Source organism: Megalopta genalis, chromosome 5, assembly GCF_051020955.1.
Source record: "Megalopta genalis isolate 19385.01 chromosome 5, iyMegGena1_principal, whole genome shotgun sequence".
NCBI classification, from domain to species: Eukaryota; Metazoa; Arthropoda; class Insecta; order Hymenoptera; family Halictidae; genus Megalopta; species Megalopta genalis.
In genome coordinates this window covers 29,761,572-29,785,824 of record NC_135017.1, presented here as the reverse complement: position 1 = coordinate 29,785,824, position 24,253 = coordinate 29,761,572, and the positions used below count along the sequence as shown (strand labels likewise).

At 32.6% G+C, this 24,253-nt stretch overlaps 6 non-coding genes across 6 annotated transcripts; 2 read left to right on the top strand and 4 right to left on the bottom strand.

Annotated features, from left to right (window-relative positions):
- Positions 1–4,437: 4,437 nt before the first annotated feature.
- Positions 4,438–4,511, top strand: TRNAT-AGU (transfer RNA threonine (anticodon AGU)). Its single transcript has one exon. It is a non-coding gene; the product is annotated as a tRNA-Thr (tRNA).
- A 7,641-nt stretch (positions 4,512–12,152) lies between these two features.
- TRNAC-GCA (transfer RNA cysteine (anticodon GCA)) lies at positions 12,153–12,224 on the bottom strand. Its single transcript has one exon. It is a non-coding gene; the product is annotated as a tRNA-Cys (tRNA).
- Positions 12,225–12,349: 125 nt separating this feature from the next.
- Positions 12,350–12,421, bottom strand: TRNAC-GCA (transfer RNA cysteine (anticodon GCA)). The gene has a single exon. It is a non-coding gene; the product is annotated as a tRNA-Cys (tRNA).
- Positions 12,422–19,141: 6,720 nt separating this feature from the next.
- LOC117223281 (U5 spliceosomal RNA) lies at positions 19,142–19,263 on the top strand. Its single transcript, XR_004490901.1, has one exon. It is a non-coding gene; the product is annotated as a U5 spliceosomal RNA (small nuclear RNA).
- A 4,178-nt stretch (positions 19,264–23,441) lies between these two features.
- On the bottom strand, positions 23,442–23,515 carry TRNAT-AGU (transfer RNA threonine (anticodon AGU)). The gene has a single exon. It is a non-coding gene; the product is annotated as a tRNA-Thr (tRNA).
- A 390-nt stretch (positions 23,516–23,905) lies between these two features.
- TRNAA-AGC (transfer RNA alanine (anticodon AGC)) lies at positions 23,906–23,978 on the bottom strand. The gene has a single exon. It is a non-coding gene; the product is annotated as a tRNA-Ala (tRNA).
- Positions 23,979–24,253: the final 275 nt, after the last annotated feature.

Sequence of the window (24,253 nt, the reverse complement as noted above, 5' to 3'; positions counted from 1 at the left end):
TTCTCGAATAATTTTAACAAGCTGCAATTAGTACGCCAACATCCTTAATTTTTTCATTGCTTTCATTTATATCTGCTCATTTTTGCCATCAATGCCTAATATCTGCAGTTTAATTATTGATATTGAAAGGTAAGGGAACTAGCGACTTAGCAACGTCACTGACGTTGAAGAATTTCGAAGAATTTGATGAAAAAGGTCATGGTGGACGTGTTTCTTAGATTTTAGGGTGAGCTTGGTTTTTTTAATGAAACTGCTTATTTTTTCATATAAACTGATAGTGCACTTCAAGGTTAATTCATTGATCTAAATATTAGGGGGACCGGAAAGTAATGTCGTTTCTGCGCATATTTATCTATTTCAATTTAATATAAACAAACGACATAACTTTCCGGTCCCCCTAATACTTCGTTCTTCGAAGATCGTTCGAGGTAATTATGTGTTTTGTTTCATTTGACACGTTTTTTTTTTAAATTGAAATATAATAATTGGGATGGCCTGGGACAGCCTGGGAACAGAATGGGACAGCATGGGACAGAATTAAATATCTACTTTCGTGATTGAATATTTGCGTAATACGAACGAAAAAATTCTAATTTTCAAATTGGAACACGAAAACGTCCATTAAATGGAGTCCGATTAATTTTCGTACCGTCGAATCGGATATACCGCGTTTCCAATCGGAACGAAATATTTTCTACACTACGCAGCAATAGTTAATTATACCGCGATATTTTTTCCATTTAATGTTTCACGAGCTGTCCATTTACTAATTTCCATCCTTTCTCAAGTGAATAATTCAACGGTTACGTTCGCCGAGGCTGTCTCATTTATCGTATTGTGATGAGTAATTTTTTCTTCATGTTGACATGTCAATGCTCACGATCGTCGTTCCATTAGACTCTCTAATGATTGGAGTTATTTTTTTTTCTGTATCGTTGAATTGTATGCGCGGAAACCCATTTCTGTGGATGCTCATAATTCGATGTGTGTACGTAATACAAACAACAGTCGTACAACAAATATCGTAATGCAAATAACATTTCGCTGATGGATATGGTATACGAGGTTAACACAGCTTGCACAATCTGTTCGACACAATACAATATTAGTTCTCTGAATTTTATGTGCTACAATCAAATGAGGATATGTTTGTCGTGTTGAAACTTTTTCGTACTGACTTTTATTAGTTTTTAAATCATTTGCAAATCTATCTTTTCTACACTCGCTTATTTTTAGTTCATTTTGCTAAATACATCTTATTTTCTAAAAGACAATATCTTTATTAATAATAATCGTGCAATATTTTTAAACGTACGTATTAATAAAATATTTTATTCATTACTTCATTACTTTTGTAATGAAATTTCCTCATTCATCATCAGTTATTTCAATTATGCTGCTATGTTATAGGTCGTGAAACATATTTTAGTTTTTATACAGACATCTCTATACCCTTTGTTATAATTATAATAATAATAATACCTTCGTTATAAAATATAACAACTGTAGAATTTTATGCAATTATTGCAACTTTTTTATTTTATTTTTACAATGAATAATCTTTTAGTTGACGAAGATTCTGACGACATGATCCTAATTTGTCTGTAAAATAACGTACGGTAATGAGAATTCGCATCCGCAGTCTAATTATAACTCAACCATCGATTTTAGATGCAGAATCGCGGTTTGAGAGACACTGTGCTGAAACACATGCATGTATACGTACACCTATCCGTCTCTACGCGAACGTCCGCGAGTATTTGTAAAGTGAGCGAGAAAGAGCATGAATGACATATGCGGAACGTAGCCACCTCTATATTTTACTTGAAGCTATTCGCGAGAATTTACGAGGAACACCCGATACTCTCTTTCTCTCTGTCTTCTCGCCTCCCTCGTCTACCCTTTTATCCATACATCTATCTCCTCACCATCTTCCTCGATTCTCTTGGCTTTCGCGGCCACCTACCCACCCCTATCCACACGACACGCACCGGAATAGAGTTGTATAAGATCTAACTTCCTTCATAGCGTTTCCTCCGTTTTAGCATTTTTTATCGGTCGCGTGAAAATTCTGCACGCCTCGTAGGAAATTTTGAAATACGATCGCCTCGATCAATTGGGGATAATGTTATTGCTTTACGCACGCGAACTTCGCAATAGAGAATTGATCTTGAAGTTTTTAATATCTGCGGGTATCGTGTCCCCTCTCTGGAAGCGGTGACCATTTTCTGAAAGAAATTTTAACGCTAGATAATCGTGTGGGACGTTATTAAATTTTGCAAGTATTGATAATTATCGTAGTTCTAATATCATTCATTTGAACCATTTGATCGAACCTCGTATCACTTGAACTAACTTTCTCGTAAAGAGCTTTTCTATGATCTTTTTGTTTATCTTTTATTTGATGGACTGTGAACAGTTTGAAACGAAATACAATTTTGAAGAATTTCTTTCAATGCTAGATTTACGGTGCATTAAAAACAACTGTTTTGTATTAGTTTATAACACTTATTATATACATTGAATAATCAACTCATAAATGTATCTTTACAATCTGAATGAACGTAAATTAAAAAATTAGTGACTTGTCATTTTGACGTTTTCCGTAAACTTAGTATTAATAAGGTGTATATAAAATGTACCTAACAATTATGTATAATTATTATTATGCAGTACTTATTATCATACTTTGTAGTGTGAATTAAATTATAATTTGATATTAATTTCTATGACTATATTCTGAATTTTATTTTGCAGAATTATCTGGTGTTGTTAATATAACTATACAATGTGTGTGTGTGTGTGTGTGTGTGTGTGTGTGTGTTTGTAATTTCTCCATAACATTTAATGATCTAAATGATAATGAACTATATAACTATATATAATATATAATATAATAATAATATAATAACAATAATAATATATAATATATATAACTATATAACTCCAAATGAACTATATATATATATATATATATATATTATTTACTGTTTTAGTAAAGTTAAAGTTTATCAAATTTCCGAAAAATGTAAAAATGACGTGTTTAGTGTAACGGAAAGAAAGATAATATTTTTCAAATCATCAGCAAAGGAAGTGAATAATTCGAAATGAATTATTCAATAAATTAAATTAGGTCCAATTAAATTAGCTCTGAGGAGAATCCGATTTAATGCATGGAATGCTTGAGGTGGATTCTTCTGTGGTGTTTTCAATATTAACGATCGAATTAATGAGAAATTATTGAAGAGCGAGCAATTCAGTTTCCCGGATTATTTGATGTTAACGAAGAGCCGTCGAAATAACCAGCCGAAAAGAAAATATCCTTCTGCCTGGAGCTACGCCTTTAATCTGTTTCTTCGGCTTAATTACGAAGATCTCTTCTGATAGAAGGAATACTGATTATGACCTCATCGCGAATTCACAAAAGAGGCAATCAGGTTTCTGGGAAGAATGTTCTTATGAACTTGTGCAATCTACGTACATGTTATTTTACATATAATAATGAATAATAAATATAGCGTACCAAGGGCAGTGTGTACCCAATTATTTTTAATATTAATTTGACATGACTAAATAAATCAAGAAGTATTAATGCACAAATTATAATTCAAATAATAAAAATTATCTGAGAAGATAAATGAGCCGTTTATTTTGAAAGTGGCATAAGTCACTTTACCGTAATGAAAAGTGGTGACTTTTTAATGTTTATACGAAGTTATTTATACTGAGAAAAATATCAGTATCCTGAGATAACAAATACAAGTCAATTTTCTCGAAAGTTAGCATCCATATTTTTAAACGTGTTAAAACCCTTAAATATATCGACTTAAAGACAAAGTGACTTATGCCACTTTCAAAATAAACGGCTAAAATATTGAAATTGTAAATTGATTTTATATTTTTCAAATAATTGGCAAAACTTTTCTTAATTATAAATTATATTATATTCCTTGAATAATTATACTATTTATATGTACATTAGGATGTAGTCATACGAATTCTACATTTATTACATTTTATTACATTATTCTATACTTAATAAAGTTAGTACGACTACCCTGTAATGTATATAAATAGAATGATTGCTTAGGAAATATAATTTAATTTATAAAGGTGAAAGTTTTTCTCAATAATTTTAAACATGTACAATCGTTTTCTTATTTTTACAATTTAACGTTTGCTTAAATCTTGTTAAATCTAGAAAAAGTTTATATTTTTATTTAAATTCACTCCGATTAAAACTATTCTGTGGCATCAACAATGCTGGTACATCGATGATCTGTTTTAGGTCGAATTATTCGATGAACATGCATGTATTTTTGCTAATACATTTGCTAAATAACACTGCGTTTTAGTTCTTAAATACATATATTTTAATCAATGCATCGATAAAATATTGCTGCGTTGAAATAAGGTAATATCGAAATGATTTTCAAAGGCGCTGTGGCTTAGTTGGTTAAAGCGCCTGTCTAGTAAACAGGAGATCGAGGGTTCGAATCCCTCCAGTGCCTGCTTTCCCAACGGAAAGTTTCCTAGAACAATTTTTTGCAATCAATAATCATTTTTGTAATTAAAAGATCCACTATACAATTTAATAGAATACAAATTTCTTTAACAATTATATTTCTACATCATTATAAAATGTACATAAACGTATATGCAAGTATATTCTCCTGGAACAGTTCAGAATATTATTTTTTCTTATGGAAACGTGTGTTTTGCTAAATATTTCTAATGAAACTATAGGTATAGTTATTGACAACAGTAGGCTCCGGCATTTGTAACATAATAACATTGTGGAATATTATCCTACGGAACATTTGTCTTATATTTTAGCTGAAGTGAATCAATTCGTTAATAAATTATTATTGAACGAGCTGATTTATGACAAATTCTATTTGCAAGAATAGTTAAAGCTATGTAATATTATTTCTATTGTGTAACTATTTGCTAATATCACATAAATAATAGGTACAAATAAATAAAGAATAATTACAAGAAAACATTTAATACCTAAATGAATATGTCAATTTATACTACTCCAGCGTCACAGAAATTCCACTAATCTATTTCATCATAAATTGTTGCTGGTTATGGCAGAATAAAATGAAATTTTTAAATAAAGAGGATCATGTAAAGATAAGAAAACATTATGATAAAGATAAGAATCTATTATTGCACTTTAATTTTTTTAAAAATAATTTCTGAGAACACAGTTTCAGGTGAACGTTGATTTATTTGCGAGCGTAATCGTGGGAAATGAAGCGACTGCGGCTGAAAATTTGACAAGGGTTTATCAAAACAAAGTGAAAACTTTTTAATTGTCGAAGCAGAACACTTTCAACGAGCCTAACGCGAGTGCCGCGGAGTCTGGCGCGGAACTTTGAGCAAGTTTTATCAGCCGTTATCTTTTATCTCGGTACTTCGCCAACTTTTGAAACCTCTGCCAGCAGGTCAGCATTTTTAACCCGCAAGACATAAAGTTAAATATTCACTTCATGAAAGTGCCGTAAAGGGGCACAGTTTTCTTTTCTTACCGGCTCGCCCGGTCGGACTGACGACGAGGAATTCATTTGCTCCCTGCGCGAAAGTACGCTTAGCTCCGATTCCCTGTAATTGGTAAATTCCATTTACAATACACGATTATTAGATTTATATTTCAAGCTTCATAGAACACCTTCTGCACTGTCCAAATATTTTATTTTCCATGACAATATTTTAGAGCTGGTTTCCAAACATATATTTATACTAATAATAAGAACGAAAAATATAAATTATTATACTAATATATAATATAAAATTGTTATACTAATAATAAGGATGAAACACGAACTTCATACATCTTCTTTCTGAATATACATTCATATAACTATTAAATATTATGAATATTATAATTAGGCTATTAAAATCTGACTAATCTGACAAGAATTCTGATTTATATTTTTCTGATATTCACTATTCTACATTTATTTATTTTATTTATTATTCTTTTAATCCTTGTCTTTCGTCTTTGGATGATTTCAAGTTTGCATACTTCCTTTCATAACTAAAAGTTATAAACTATAATCTATTATATAAACTAAGTATCATATATATATAACACCACTATACTATATTTCATCCACAGTACATGCCCAGCTAATTTAATTAGAAATGCATAAAATCCGTAGTATAATCACAATATGTTAAAAAAATTCCTTCTCTTTTGTTTATCGAATATTTTGATGTAAACAAATTTTGTTCGACTGTGTGAATAAATCAAGGATAATAAATCAAGTAGTAAAGCAAAAGGTTTCCCATAGAAATGAATATTTCAATCGGAACGTTTGCAGAGATTGTGGTATAAAAATGTTGCACTGGAACGTACGATCAAAGTGAGACGATCGGATATCCGGTGAGTCCAGTATCGAGACAAGTTATGTACTCGCAGGAACATGAACAAACCAATTAGCTGGTTAAGCGGCCAAACCCCCATGAAATTCAATTGTCTTCACCCCATGCATCTCCGGCTAACCACCCTTATATTTTCATCCTTCTCCTCGAGCACTCGAGCATCCGTGCCCGGAACTCTAACGGCCGTACAGGCTTGCTATTAGGGTGTCAATTAAATTAGATCACCAGCCGACTTGGGGTGGCTTAACTGATAGAACGTCACATATATACCGGTATAAGTGCCTTCTCGCGAAAAATGGGTTAGCCGGTTGCCGTATCAACTGATCTCGAAAGATACAATGGATGCTTTTCAATTATTCACACTCGAATTTCTACAAAACCAACAAGCAGAAACTGAACAAAGTAGAACCCGTCGTATGAACGATGAAGCCTTTTAGTAAAATATATTTGAACCTGACTGCATGAACCAACATAAAATTTTATGAAATTTTATGAATTTTTAAATTTAACGAAGAGCTCCCGATGAAAAACTTTTATTCGTGAAAATAGGAATTTACATAAATTATGACTTACTGTTTTCTTGATTAATTTTCACTTACAGATTCCTTTACTAAGTTTGATCTATAGTTTTTATTATTAATTCGTAAAACCAGATGTTAAAGAAATATTTGTTTCACTACAAGAAATACTAGAATATCTGCGACAACGAATAACAAATAAAAACTATGTCAATATAGTCGTTTCAATCTGCGATCGAAATGTTATTTAAACAACCGACACGTATCTTCTATACTGGAAGAATACCTCGAAAGCATAGAATAGCTTATTTAAATTGTTTGTTCTTTCGTGCGGGTATTTCATCAATCGTATCTCTTTCCTCTCGGTAAAATCCAGATTATGGTAAAATTGGACAGCGATTGATATGCCTGCAATATTGTGATTCAGCAATTCAGAAACAAATGGTCTGCAAACTTTTATATCGTACATTTCTTTTTGCCTCTAGTAAACTTTTCTCCTTCGCGTTACCTTTAGTCAGCAGAATTTTGAATTGGTTTCTATCTTGGATTCCCTCTGAACAAAGAGACTCACGCAGACCGTAAGAAAACGAGAGAAGATTAAATTAGCGTTGTGCACACGAGAATTTCTTTGATGAAAACGTAATTTCTCATTGCGGCGGTGCATTACCAAATCGATCGTGCTGGATAAATATTCATGGGACTGGAAACTTCAAATAAAACGAGCTTCAAAAATAATAGACCATCGATATAGAAACGTTCGTTTCGTTTGTTATCAATATTCTCGATAACGACTTTAAAATTGGTGCAGGTTTTTGAAATTTTTCCTAAAATTGTACACATTAAACGTAGTATTTACTAACACGTTATTTGCCAGTAATTTCTTAATTAATTTTTTATTTTTGATCACATTAAACATTCGACTGTGTTCGAAGAAAATTCTTTTATTTGGTGTCACTATTTAACAGTATTAATCACTATTTACACACTCTTTTGGAGCACAGAAGTTGTAAGATCAATTAATTCATTGTGAGATGTGTAATTGTAAGATTAATTAAATTAAATGCATATTATTGTGTAAACAATATGTCTGTATTGTTATTTAAAAGCTATATAAACGAGTGTTTGATCGAAGATTAAGAGAGTTAAATTAAAAGCATATTACTATTGTTATATTTATTTAAAAACTGCATAACATCTGTAATTACACCAATTAGGAAATAATAATAATAACTGTAATATGAAATAAATTTTGCAACATGAAGACGAAAATTTGCTTAAACGTTTACGATTTATTTCGAAACGTGCAATAATTAGTCTCGATGTCGGACATAATGAAAAAGTTACTTTTCGACTCGTCAACCAGCCACGACAAAATCAAACATGGCGTCACCGATATTGCGAGTGATTGTAAGTTATATTCTACAAATCACTCGACTGTTTATGAATAATTTAAACGTTCAGCCCCTGGATAAATGGGTGGGGTGAGACTGACAATCCTCCGAGGACAAAACGCAGAAACCCCACAGGGACGAAGACCCTTTGTTACCGCCTTGCTGGTGGTTGAAGCAAGGATCCTGCTCTTTGAACCTATCGCACGTGGTAAACCACTGTTTGCATTGGTCTTCCTTGTTGTACCACGTTTCCCAATCATGTAGGGGCTGCGAATTTACAAATAAATGCATGGCAGAATATTAAATTATCAACGCTTGAAGCTGTTCGTTTTATTGAACCGGTGACGCTAACGAGGTTTGGCATCGGATCATGTTTTTCATACTTCTCACTATTGTTATCCAATGTCAACCTAATCGTACAACAATGCAGTGCACCTCTTTCTGTTTCACTTTTGTATCAATGCAATTATTACAATCTTCTAACTGAAATTCATATTATTCAAGGCGATTTTTATTAATATTTGTACATTTTCGAAAATACTTGAAGCAATCGATACTTTTGAGCAGCCTAATGTTTAGGCTGTAAAATAGAGATATTTTGTAATATTAATCAAAATGGCAGCAAATTAATTATTATTTCCAATTACAATTGCAATAGAACTTCGATTATCCACACTAATCGTGAGAACATAAATATTCGGATGATAGAACATTTGATTAAATAGAGTAATAAATAAATTCGTTACGAATTTTTGCAATAATTAATTTCGCGTTTATAGACCGTCTTATATTAAATTATTTCCATATGACACATGTGTGAGGAATAATAAATTCAGATATCATAGGATGATCGAGATTATTTTGAGATCGTAAAAGTGCACTTAAAGGAAAATACAGGGTGTCCCAGGTTTTAATGTTCAAACTTTGTTAGTGTATTCTATAGCACAAAGTAAGAAAAAAATGTTATGCAAACATAGGTCATATAGAGCTTTATTAAGAAGTTATAACAAAAATTCAGGATATAGAAATAGTAATCAACTTGCTGTTACTGTGAGCATTGGCTTGAATAGATCAGCGCATGCCGTGTGTTTATGTAAGCTGTGTTCATTAATACATTTCGAAATGTATTGATAACCGTTGTTGACAATACATGATTGACATCGATCGAAGATTTTTTTTCTTTTTTATTTTTTTCTTTTAGTTGATTACTATTCCTATTCTGAATTTTTGTTATAACTTCTTAATAAAGCTCTATATGACCTATGTTTAGATAACATTTTTTTCTTACTTTGTGCCATAAAATATACTGACAAAGTTTGAACATTAAAACCTGGGACACCCTGTATATGTAATAATATTTCTTTAGGAAGACACTACGGTAAAAATCGCTACAATACAAACCAGACCGAATACAATTTTCGTCATGTTTATAAACTACTATATATACTACTTAACGTAGTCATTTTTAGCGTTACCGATGAAAGATTACCGTCGTTAATAAATGTGCTCGAAATGACGAAAATGCGAATTCTAGTTTAGACATAGAACGAGAACGAATCGGACAGGTTAACGAGTCACAGCACCTGATCATAAAATCACACGAATCGATGCTTCTCTTCCAACCTGTCGTTGGATTAGACAGTCGACGAGATCGATCTCCAGTGATTCACGCGAATGATCATGACCGTCGGAACTGGCTTCGGGGAGCATCCCCAACAAAAGTCTCGTGAATTGAAAGCATTGTACTCAACACGGGTCCGATCATTGCCGACGATAATGGCGGATTAGCGCGGTCCCATCTGTCATTTGACTTACGCAGAATCGCGCACCGCTAGCAACGATACACCTAATACATTACCGAGTCTGCAGTAAAGTAGCTTGATCCTGAAAGGTTAACGGGCATCGTGAAAATCTCACCGATTTCATTATGCGATGGCGTTTGAAAATAATCCTCATCGGTAATGTGCAGCCTCTAATAAACAAAAGCCTTTTTCAAAGACACGATGGTCTCAACGTGTAATTATGTGTTTTCCATTTTTTTGGAATGATGAATTAAAAGTGGCAGGTGGAAAACATATGAAAATAACGGTACCATATGGTTCCGAAACTCTTTTGTTTGATACCTCATTTTAGGATATGTTCGCTGGAAATTGTTATTACCAAAATGCTAGTCTTCATTCACAGTGGCTGCCCAAATCAAGAACATTGTTCAAAGTTCTTTATTACCCAAATAGAAAATTGTAACATTGTTTATTGGATTATTTTCTCTCTTTTGAATACTCAGAAGTTTTTCCTTCTAGCATATAAGTTACAAAAACGAATCGACGCCGAGAGTCTCGCCAGAGTACCATTAGATAAACAATGATTTCATATGTATATAGAACAGAGTGCTCTTTGTCTTTAGGTGACGTTTTTGGTTTCGTCTTTGTGAATAGTCTTCAGTCTCCTGGAGCAATCAGGAGAGTAAAGACGGTCCTTCCTCGTACATCAAATTAATAAATTAAAAGGGATAAGTTTAATTCACTGCGTTTTACTTTTATTTATCTACCCATTTCCAATATTGTTCAAAGTGTTCGTTTCGATGTGTTAAACAATGTTCAATTCGACATCGATTATCTGCCATACTTGACTATCTCAACCATAACAACAGTTTTCTTTTATTCTTAATTGTATAGATATTTCAAACAAGGAATAAACTCTACTAGAAATGAAATAAAAACTAATTAAAGAGAAAAATTATATCTACGGCACACACTTGTATTTTCGTTCGAGGTACCTTGTATGCTAAAAGTATATGATACAAATATATTTGAGAAAATTCGTCGGTCTCCATCCAGGATTCGAGAAATCGTGACAAACGCAAGCGGCAATATACGAAGGGGCGTGTGAGCGAAAACGCGACAAACAGGTCAAATGGGAAGACTTATGCCAGATATACATTTCATTTGGCGAATGGCCAATTGGTCTGATCATTCAGAGCCTGCAGCCGCTCCACGGATTTCGTCGAATACTTCGGCCAGCTTACAGATTTAACGTTTTCTGTCGGAGCAGGTGGTTTTCACTCCGAACATTCATCTAGTGCGGTTAGAAGTCCCATGAATTGATCAACCGCATAACGTTCTTACAGTGGTACGCCATTAGCAACACTTCGGTTGCTGTTCGTTCTGTTTCAAAGCAGCGACTTCTCAGTTTCCGAATTTTCTTTGCTAGCCAAATGAGAGCGTTTGCGGTGTCATTAAATTTTCTTTTTATGCAGTATTCCTTTATTGCTAGACTTTGTCCATATGTGGCAAAAATGAATGACCCGAATATAAGATCATAAAAACGTTTAAAGAATTTGATAATACTGTTGTAGTATTTTGAACTCATTAAAATGATTAAGTAACAAAATTAATATATACATACGCGATTTTTGAAACTCGTAATTAGCACAAGCAATTTTTATTTTGTACAAAAATCTGTAATCTAGTTATTGCGATCCTCGTTTTAATTATATGATTTTAATGAATTCGATTTACCAAAATAAGCAAACTAGAAACCTATTGAAACTTTGTATAATTTTCTATGGTATCGAGTTTTAGGTAATCATTGATACAATAAATGGTTTTGATTACTTAAAACAGGCGTAGTAATAAAGAGTAACATTAAGAGTAACATTAAAGTATTAATTGATGAAGTCATCTTTAAATCTCTGTATTTGTAATGTTTTATAGAAAGGTAAGAAACATTGAATAAATATTTGCAAGTTATTTGTCAGTTAGAATTAAAGTATTATAGTCCTGGATAATAATGACACATTATAGAAATTGTTAAAAAAAGTTTGGATGTTAATCGAACGTCAAAAAGAAGAAGGGGGCACCCGGGTTTGAACCGGGGACCTCTCGATCTGCAGTCGAATGCTCTACCACTGAGCTATACCCCCAGTTGAGATCACCTTTACAGATTCTATTTATATTGCATTCTTTTATTTTATGTAATGTTTAACTAAACGCTTCTCAGAACATGTTAGATTTCATTGTTCTTATGAAAAAAGGAAAAAAAAATACAAGGGGGCACCCGGGTTTGAACCGGGGACCTCTCGATCTGCAGTCGAATGCTCTACCACTGAGCTATACCCCCACTTGGTAAATGGAGTGTCGATAGCACTCATATATCATCGCACAGTATACTTTGTGCTATTATAATACTATTGTAGATTTCTAACGTGATCGTTTTGACCATCGAAACAATGAATTATTTATTTATAAATTTATTTTATATTTTAAAAATTCTAGTAATGATATAACTAGCCTCGTTTTTAATCATACTATTCAATAAATTCTAACTCTTTCTTTAAGTTTAGACAACCAGTATACGATTTTTATAGAAATTGAGAAAATTAGTTTTGTAAAAATGTAAAATTTGCAAATTTGAGAAGTTTTTACTACTTTAACTGTAGAGACTAGTTTCAATAACACCATTAACGTTTCTGCATCCTTAAACAATGTACAAAGTAGACACGAAAATGAAAAACAATTTAAAAAATTTTAAATAACTTTTATTTGTAAATTAAAGATATTATTCCTTTTTCTAGATTATGTTTTTGAAAGAATAATATAAATATTTCTTTTTTCTAGATTTTATGTTTGAAAGAATCTTACACAGACATTTGTTATTTTTAGATTTTATGCATTTATTTGATTTTTCATTTCTTGAAGAATAAATTAGTAGAGATCATGTCTAAAATTTGCAGAATCATAATAAATAAAGAAGAGGACTTGATTTTAATTGTACGAGTGTTTGAGATACATTTTTAATCCATATTACATTTTCTATAAATATACAAACTTTTTCAGAAGTATCATTAGTATGTTTTTATTGAACCACACATTAATATAAATATTTCTTCCAACAAAAATGTTACTCTATTTCATATAATCCTACATAATATATAATATATAATATATAATATATAATATATAATATATAGATAATATATAATATATAATATATAATATATAATATATAGATAATATATAATATATAATATATAATATATAGATAATATATAATATATAATATATAATATATAATATATAATATATAATATATAATATATAATATATAGATAATATATAATATATAATATATAATATATAATATATAGATAATAGATAATAGATAATAGATAATAGATAATAGATAATAGATAATAGATAATATATAATATATAGATAATAGATAATAGATAATAGATAATAGATAATAGATAATAGATAATAGATAATAGATAATAGATAATAGATAATAGATAATAGATAATAGATAATAGATAATATGTAATAGATAATCCTACATACAGAATGCTTTATCTATTTATCTATTACCTGAACTATAAAAAATATTTTTGGCACATGATTGATGTCCCAATTATTTTTTTACATATAAGAAGTGTGTTGACAAATGATCGCAGGTATTCGTTACTCTATGCTCTATGTATAATAATCGCAGACCATCGGCAAGTGATGGGGACATTTTGAAAACATAGTTTTGTTGTCATACAAATAGCCATGAGCTTGGCCCCCCGTAAGGCACGAATGACGACAGGTAAAGTAATATACCGAGGACCACCTAGTGGCTTCACGACTTCGCCATATGCCACCGTGACTAAGGCACACATGGCTATAGAATCGATGTGTATAGAACCCCATAAAGGCGCAAAACTCTTGAAAAGATGCTTGCTGCGCCATCATGCCAAAATACAGAACACGCGGCTAATCATAAGGTGTTCCTTGCAACAGGTGAATGAGCCAATCGCAACAATATTTGATACCAATTTGTTAAAACTAAGGAACCTAATTTATTATTTACGTTACGCACCTAAACGTCTCTTTCGTTCTTAACGATGCGAGAGAAACGTTCGGAATAAAATTCCAACGAGTTAAGGTTATCATAATCTTAGTAAGACAAAAACTTCCAAACATTTTAAAACTACCTGGTGTGGCCATTATTTGATATTTTATAACTAAACTGCGGATCTTCGTGCAAAATAAAAGTTTTCTTTATCTTTAATCGATTTAGTAAGTTGAAAATAATACATAAACGATGTTAAATTTTTAGAATTTCTCTTGTTTTAAATTTCATCTACTAAATTTTACAAATCTATTATAACCGTCTAACACTAAATATCTTTAAATATCTTTTCTCTGCTTGATTTGCTTCTTTCGCGTGATACTTGAGTATGTACATGCAAATTAGGGAAGCTCCTCTACACGAAAATAAATCGTCAATCCTATGGCAATAAGATAACAATAACATATTGTTCTTTAAAAATTTTATTTCAGCATGGTACACACAGCCATTCGTATCTCGCCTCTAATTGTCAAATAAACAATAAGTGAAATATGAAATAACGGCAGACGATCCAGGAATTCGTTTTTGTTTTTTAACAGTAGTTCATCCAACTAGAAAAATGAAACAAACCGAAACACCGAAGTCCGTCTTTGCAGCTTTCCGTTCAGTTCACGAATTAATCCATCAAAACAGTCACGATATAACTCACGCACGCCTTTGCCGCCCCTTGCCTCTATCTTCTAAAGCTTCGAAACTGATTGTGCGATGTATTTAAATACAGCTGCAATTGAAAACAGAAAAGCTCAATTTCTTGCTACATGGTGAAAATTTGAAAAATTGTTCCGCGTAGTCGCGACAATCGAAGCTTGTAAATTCGATTCATCTATCTGCAGATCTAACTTGAAACATTCGTTGGTTTCAATTTATTTGTTTCCAACAATTGTTATTTTACTACCTTCCTTGTATTGTGAATTACACTTAGTTTCATCGATAGTGATAAATTGTTTGAGAAAAAGTGCTTCGATTTGTGTTAAATAAAGATACGGTACGTTTTTACCAAACAGTATATGAAGTATTACAAAAGTATAAGTGAACCGCGATTAAGTTTAACCACGAGCTTTTTACATTTTCCATCGAATTCGTACAAATGTATATGTTGAATTATGCGAAAATTTTCTGTTGTTTAACGTATAAATGTTCATGTTCCTACATGAATGCACACGTTTTTCAAAAAAGTGATTCGAAATGATTATTTTCTGGATGTATCCACAATGTAATAAGAACAATGGAAACGAAAACGATATTCTCAAATAATGAGAAACACTTCAGAATCTCTCGTTCCTCCATGATTTCTGAAATTTCTAGCACATAGTAAAGGGTAAGCTGGTTTTCATAAAAAATGCAAAAGTACCTGTGACTCGAGCACTTAGACATGTTCTTATCACGTATCTACCACGAAAACTGTTCTGGCTTTGAACCAGCTGGCACCATTAACCCAAATATATATGCTGTTCATTATGAAGAGAGTTCCTAGTACATAAATTAATCACGAGCTCCCCCGTGCATTCTTCGGGACTATCGACCTCGAAATCCGTTGATTCGATAATTCAGGACTGAATGAAAGATTTAGTTAGCATAGGGAAGTGTTCTCCGTGGTTTATTTTCGCACCAAAATATGTGATTCTACGATAACGTAATATTCCGACGTTGTTTCACAAATTAATGTCGCCGAATGTCTTCATTATTGCACTTGATTATGTCTAGTCATTCCCGGATTTTATCATTTCTTTTAATCTATATTTTACAGAAATGTTTATTTTATGTGATACGGTAACATATTATATTGTGAAGCACACAAACGTTTAGTAGAGATCCAAGTGCATATAGATACATACAATTTATACGTAAGTTGTTGTTGCAGAAAATATAGAAAATAATTAGCAAAAAGTCTAATTCGAATTCTAAGTCTTTGTTAGTTTCACGTGTGGACTTTACAATCTCTTATTTATAAAGAAGTTATTTGCAATGGAATCTACAATGGACATTTTTTCCATTATTCTTCGATACACAATCTAGTTTCCCGATGAAAACGTTTCTAGTGCAACAAAACATGTTTCTCCTGCAAACAATTCAATTTAAAGGAACTCGTCTTTAGCCGAGGAACTCGACTGATTGGATTAACCCAGAAGACTAAAAAGAAAACATTCTATTGATCTTCTGCATTAACTAATTATAAGTTAATAGCACCCTATGTAAGCATTTGGGCAATTATTACACACATTATCCAGTAAGGCTTACTATTGCGACACCGCTAAACCAATATCATTATCTAGATAAATTGAAAAGACTCGAAAATGAAAAGAAAGAAGAGCGATTCATTCATAATATGATTCACCCTAAAAATCGATAAAGATTTTTCCCAGCATTGTAACGAAACAACCGTACCATTATCCAAACACCTACGTGTTAAATTACGTAGTAATTTAGTAAGTAAAAAAACGTTTTCAACGTAGTAAAAAAAGTACCGAACCAGTCAAAATGAAGGTCTTCTGATTTTTCCTTTCACGATTACTGATATTGTAAAAATGTTTTCGTGAGAAATGTTTAGGCAAACTTCTCAATTCATATACATACATAAATTGTACGAGGTGTAAACAAATCCAATCTTATTATCGTAATAAAACAATATGCATTAGGTCAGGTTTAGGGCTCGGTAGTTCTGGTGTTAATTCGGGTAGCCGTGCCCTGAAGAACGCCGGACCGCAAGGGGTTAAAATGGCGCGGACAAAGCGTCCGGTGGCCGGTGCATAAGTTCACGCGTGTGTTCCGGTAGCAGGCACCAGGTAAGCGTGGAAACGGAAATGGGACGCGTCTGGAAGACGTGTGCTCGGTTGCGCGTGCACAGACGAGAGCTCGCGGCGGAACCTGGCGTGCATGTGGACCGTCGTCGGTGTGCCCACGGCCGTTCTCCAGCGGCTGGCCCTCGGTATGGGATCAATATAAGCGATGACATAGCGAGAGCTCATCTTTAAGCCACGCCCGCGTGCGCGCGGGCACCAATGCTGCCGCGATCCGGCGGCCGCGCGACCAATCCGCGGTCGGCATTGATTTTTCGCGGACTCTTCTTTTTTTTTTTGTTCGCGAAAGTGAATTTCTTCACGATGCTGACGGGAGAGCCTGTACGGGAGAAACGGGGACGGCGAACGAAGGACAGGGTACCGGCGGGCCCGGTTGTCGGAGAAAGAAGGGACAACGCTGGGACAGGGACAGCCGATGTTGGACGTAGAAATAGAATGAGGCGCTACGGGGATAGTAGAAACGGTTGGAGAGAGGGAGAACCAGGAGTGGAGGAGGAGACGCCCGTGGAAAAGGCGGAGGATGAGGATCGATGAGGACAGGGTGACTCTTCCAGGGGTAAACGAACCTCCATTTCATCTACCCTTCGCGCTGTTATCGGCTGTCCCTTTTTCAATCGGCGGAACCCCTGCTGCTAGGGTATCGCGGTACCCAGCAAGTTCATCTGCATGCGTGGTCGGTCCGCTGCCTGTTGCAAGACACCAGCGCACGCCGATCCCGATGTCCATACTGTTCGCTGCCGCGTTCTTTCTTGCGATTCTATTTTTTCCTCTTTCCTTCTGTTTCCTTTTTCTCGTATTGTTTCACGCGTGCGTTCGCAAACGGGCGACACACCGGTCGGTCTGCAGCATTAATCTCAAATATCGACGGACAACAACGATTCCCAGAGATATTGGTAGCGTTTAACGTACCGAAAGATTGGAGCAATGTTGGTCGGCCTTCAGTTCGTCAGTATGAACGCGTTTTATCAGTTTTGTGTGATTTTTTTTAATCGTTTGGATGGTTTTGTATGGAAGTGGAACGTTTTTAGCGAATCATTTTAGCTGCTAATTTTTATTTAGCTCATTTAGGAAGCTAAACCCTAAACTGGAGATCGTTGTTAGGGGCGATTTAATGTTAAATAGCGTAGAAGTAATAAGAGAAGTTTAATGCTGACTGATATTATAGCGTATGTTTTACGGTTTTGCAGGAAGATTTTGCGAGTAAAATTAATAATTTGAATAAATAGAATTGCGAGGTCCAATTGAAAGTTGCAGTGTTTACAAGTACTTCATTTTCATGTGAATTCCTTTATGGGAACATTTCCATAATATGTGACCAAAAAACTAATTAATTTAATTTAATTTATAATTAATCATCTGCACATTAATTTAACTTTGGAATTGCTAATACATATACATCTGCTACGACGGTTTTCTATAATAAAAGATTTGTATATTTCTATAATAAGTATAAATATTCGTTTACTTTTGCAATATAATAATATATCTATTTTATATAAATAGAATTGTAATGAAAGCAATTAGAATTGTATTAATGATTACTTCATTATTGAAAAATTCCATAAAAGGAAATAAAAACAAGATAAATATTGTGTACATTGTATGAAAACAGAAAGGCTACTTTAGGAAATAAATGATACAGCTGTTAATAAATTTTTTAATAGATATTGCGTTGCAATAGTAGATTCTAGCTGGTAATTATGTTTGGGATGAAGCACTCGTGCCGCCATCTCTCGGTAAAGCAGAGAATTGCTTATTTTATAGAATACATACTTATTATCAGTAGTTGTAAATGTAACATTGTGGTATAATAGATAAATATTATAAATTTGAAATGCATTGCGTGAAGCATATTATGATTTATGATTGTAAAATGTTTAAGACGATTTTCATATGTATATTAGTACATATTTTGCAAAGAAGTTACATATTTTGAGAATATAATAGCATGAGGTTTACAAACATGATAAGCTGGATCACATTTTATATAATTAATATCAGAACATAACATTTAAAAGAAACAAAGTTAAATAAACATAATTTTTCTCAAACTGAGATTAGTATGTGAAACCGTCACCAGGTGGCAAACATTCTCGCCAGTAAAATGTTCCAGTCGAGGCTATATGTACGCAGCGTGAAGCTAATAACGTCACTCTGGTTTCCCTTCAGAACACGTATAAATCTTTCGCCTTTTACTAAAGATTTCCGTGGAGGGGAACAATTGAGGAGTCTGTAAATAATTTTTTGTCGTGCCCAACGAAAGTTGGGTCATTTGATAAATGAAAATAAAATTTGCTTGACGATTACATTTCAATTATTATTTTGAAGTGTCAAAAACCATCACTTTTTAGTCTAGTTTAAATGGGGGGTATAATTTATATTATGGGATTTAATGTCTTCGAATTTCCCTTGTCTTCTATACTTTATTGACATTGCACTATTTGCAACGAATATCACTAAATAAAGTTTGATAAATAAAATAAAACTACAATTTTAATGTTGGTGAGCACAGTGTACTAATAATGTTACGTTAAGGAAGATTATATATACACAATATTTTTATTGTTAAAATGATCATATTTACTCATTTCATTATTTAGGAACACATTGTTATCATTTATATCCACACTCTTCTGCTATTTTATTGATAATAAATCTTATAGAATACGTTAAATGGAACATTTTAATGATATCACTTTCAACGTAAAAAAGTGTCTTTTTAACTCCACAAGTGAACACAAAACAGTGCAATCAATAAATGCTATCTACGATGATATTCACATTGTAAATAAAAATAGAAATACATGTCTTTTTACTATCAGTGTCCACATACATCATACATTTTTATCCACTTCTTATATGCAGTGGTATCTGCTTAGACGTACATATCCGACAAATATTTTTTACCTTTTAATTTCTACTGCACACGTACAGTGACTCACATTAATTTCGGACACGGTATTGTTAAAAGAATTATTGCTCCTTTTTATTGTTTATGATAGTATTATTGAATCAATTGTTTTCTCATATAATAAAGCACTTCTTAAAGTAAGTAGAAACATAAATTTTGCTTATTTATTGCATATGTTCTTTTGTATAATAAGCGATAAACAAGATTGTGACAAAATTTAATGTCGCAAAAATATTCGGACAGTGAACGCGCGCGCGCGAATTACATTAATTTTATATAAAATGAAAATCTTTTTAATCATGTTATCATAATATTAATATTTTGTCGGTTGACCTTTTGTTTTATTACTTCATGTAATCGCTTGGGCATGTTACAGATGATTTTATTTAAATAATCCGGCGAAATCCGTTTCCATTTGTCTAAACAAACATTGTTTTATCTCTGTTGTTGTTTTTGTAGGCGTTGTACGAATTTTGCGGTCTAATTGATCTCATAAATTTTCAATCGGATTTATAATCGGATTTTTAATAATTATTCCTGTATACTTCTTGCCTTGTGTTTAGGATCATTGTACTGATGAAACTTAAAACTGTACATATTAATAACCCATATTAATAGCACTTCTAATTAAATTTAAAAAAAAAATGTCCAAATACTTCATTTTATTCATAATACTATCGATAAAAACTAGCTCATCTATACCTACGGACAAGATTATAACCCCACACTATTACACTCCTACCACCGTGTTTCACTGTCGGTCTTAAATTTGCAAAAGAATATTTTTCCAAAGACAACTGGTGGTGGAATGATGTAATATTTTCGGATGAAAGCAAATTTAATCTTTACGGAATTATTTCGCCGGATTGTTTAAATAAAATCATCTGTAATATGCCCAAACGATTATATGAAGTAATAAAACAAAAGGGTCAACCGACAAAATATTAAAATATTATGATAATATGATATGATAATAATTAATGTAATTCATTCACTGTCCGAATATTTTTGCGACGTTAAATTTTGTCACAATCTTGTTTATCGCTTATTATGCAAAAGAACATGTGCAATAAATAAACAAAATTTATGTTTTCTTCTAACAATATCGTGTCCGAATATTAATGCGAGTCACTGTATGTCTATAAACCAACGCTCTATTAATATAATTCGATTACCTACCACCAGGTGGATTCCGCACTTGCAACTAGGAATGTGCTTACTCTGGTATAAGTGTAGTTATTTGAACCGAGTCCTTTTAACCTTGACATAATTTCTCTTTACTAAGGATGCCCTTTCGTGGGGTAGGTTCGGTAAAGAGAGGATTACTATATATACTATTTTTTGTAGACCCAGTATAGAAATTATTGGGTCACATAATGAAATAAAAGCAAAAAAAATATTGTAGATCTTTCTAAAAATGTTCAGTGTTATGTTATTGTGATATGAAGATTACTCTCTCGAAGTTTGCTATGTTTCTTTGTCAGAGTGTTTAACAGTGATAAAAGTTTTTGGTAATATAATCGAATCAATATGTTGGCTTTGCATGGTGCAATATTAATAATGCTACGTTAGAGAAATTATAAGTACATAGTCTATTTATTGTTAAAATGATTATGTTTCCTCATTTCATTATTTACTAAACTCCTTGGTTACTTACAATATTATTATTTATATCCTCTCTTCTGCTACTTTATGGATTGTCATATACTGAATCTCGTAGAATACATTAAATGGAACATTTCAATGTATTACTTCTAACGTAAACTCTATAAACGAACACGAAACACAACAATTAATAAATGCTGACCACGATGATAATTACATTGTAAATAAAAGTAGAAATAACCAGTGTCCACGTATATCACACATTCTCATCCACTTCTTATATGCGGTGACATCTGCTTAGACGTACATACCCGATAAATATTTTGCTCACATGTATACATAAACCAACACTACATCAATATATTTCGGTCAATCTCCAAGAGGTGGATTCCGCGCTCGCAACTAGAAATCCGTTTATTCTGGTATAAGTGTAGTTATTTGAAGCCAGTCCTTTGAACCTTGACATAATTTCTCTTTTCTAAGGATACCCCTTTGTGGGTGGATTTGGTAAAGAGAGGATTACTATATATACTATTTTTTGTAGACCCAGTATAGAAATTATTGGGTCACATAATAAAATAAAAGCAAAAAAAATATTGTAGATCTTTCTAAAAATGTTCAGTGTTATGTTATTGTGATATGAAGATTATTCTCTCGAAGTTTGCTATGTTTCCTTGTCAGGGTGTTTAACAGTAATAAGAGTTTTTGGTAATATAATCGAATCAATATGTTGGCCTTGCATGGTGCAATATTAATAATGCTACGTTAGAGAAATTATAAGTACCATAATCTATTTACTGTTAAAATGATTATGTTTCCTCATTTCATTATTTACTAACTCCCTTGGTTATTTACAATATTATTATTTATATCCTCTCTTCTGCTACTTTATGGATTGTCATATACTGAATACTGTAAAATACATTAAATGGGCCATTTCAATGTATCACCTCCAACGTAAACCGTGTCTTTTTAACTCCATAAATAAACACGAAACAGAACAATCAATAAATGCTATCCACGGTGATATTCAACGTTGTAAATAAAGGTAGAAAACACAAGTCTTTTTACTATCAGTATCCGTGTATATCATATATTCTCATTCTTGTCTTATATGCATTCATATCTATTTGGTCGTAAATATTTCATAATAGGTAAATACCCTCCAAATATTTTTTATCCTTTAATTTCTACTGCACATGTGTGTACATAAACCAACACTCTATATAACTACTTCAATATAATTCGATCACCCTCCACCAGGTGGATACCACTCTCGCAACTAGGAATACGTTTACTCTGGTATAATTGTAGTTGTTTGAAGCACGTCCTTATTTCTTAGCTCCTCTTCTTTCCATAAGGGTCTCCCATTTGCGGGTGAGTCGGTAAGGAGAGGAGTGTTGATGTGTCTACAGACCTAACCCTGACCTACAATATGAACAATTTTTGCAGGCCCAATGTACAATTGGGTCCCATAATGAAATTGAAACAAAAATATTGTAAATCTTTCTAAAATTTTACGGCGTTACGTCGTTATGGTACAAAGATTGTTCTCTCCAAGTTCAACTATGTTTTATTGTCAGTATGCTTAAAATACTTTCCGCATCAAGTGTATAACAAGTCTGAATGAACGTATGCAACCTGCTAACTAGCTTATTTATGATTCACTATGTACTTTCTAGATAAGATCTGTTTATAATTCATAAATTCTTGGAGTTTCTTGGAAAAAATATCTCTGCACAAATCTTATTTCTGTTTAAAGATTCATTGATAGGAAAAATGCGACTAGGAAAGTTATCTTGTTACTTTGATAACAACTTTTGCATATTATTTACAATAAAAACGATGATTGAGACAATGTGAATTTTTGGATAAGATGATAATATGAAAAAAATTTAACCCGCTGTCGAAGTTTGGAAACGACACAAGATATAGGCTCCGGAGGGATTCGAACCCTCGATCTCCTGTTTACTAGACAGGCGCTTTAACCAACTAAGCCACGGCGCCGTTGAATTCAGCGTTTCTTCTATTGCAAGACTAGCTACACGGAGACTTTGATGCAAAAAATTTATATGTACGTAGGTACTTAATACAATCAGATTGTTTACAAAGCATAAATCATCTTCAGACGTTTTGTTACATTAAATCTTCCAATATTTCATTGTAAAAGCCGATATAGCAACTTCGTAAATTTCCTGAAAAATACCTTGAACCCAGTTTTTGGTTTTTGAAAAAAAATAGCTTTTGTTCCTCTCTTGTAAAAATACATACAATTTACAATAAAATAACAGAAAGCTGGATATTCGTTAAATCATTACAATATTTGATTTATTCCGTTTTATAAAAAAATCAGAATAATATTCAAAATTAAAAATAAAACTTAATTTCATATCTTATTGGAGGCGCCGGGTATCGATCCCGGTACCTCTCGCATGCTAAGCGAGCGCTCTACCATCTGAGCTACGCCCCCGATTGTTAAGGATTTTTCAATTTTCTTCATTTGCGAATAATAACTTCGTTGGCGAAAAATATTGAGAGATAATGAATTAAAGAAGTGACAATTCAATTAAAGTACATCTTTCATTGTTTACATAATAAATTTAAAGGCTATAGGATTCAACAAACTAAATACGTATGTCAGGATGGCTATCAGACTAACAGATTCTTTGGGAACACTATCCTTGTTCTTTAAAAAAACGGTTCGTTCTTTGGTCGTTTGCAGATTTCCAGCTTTTCAAACATGCG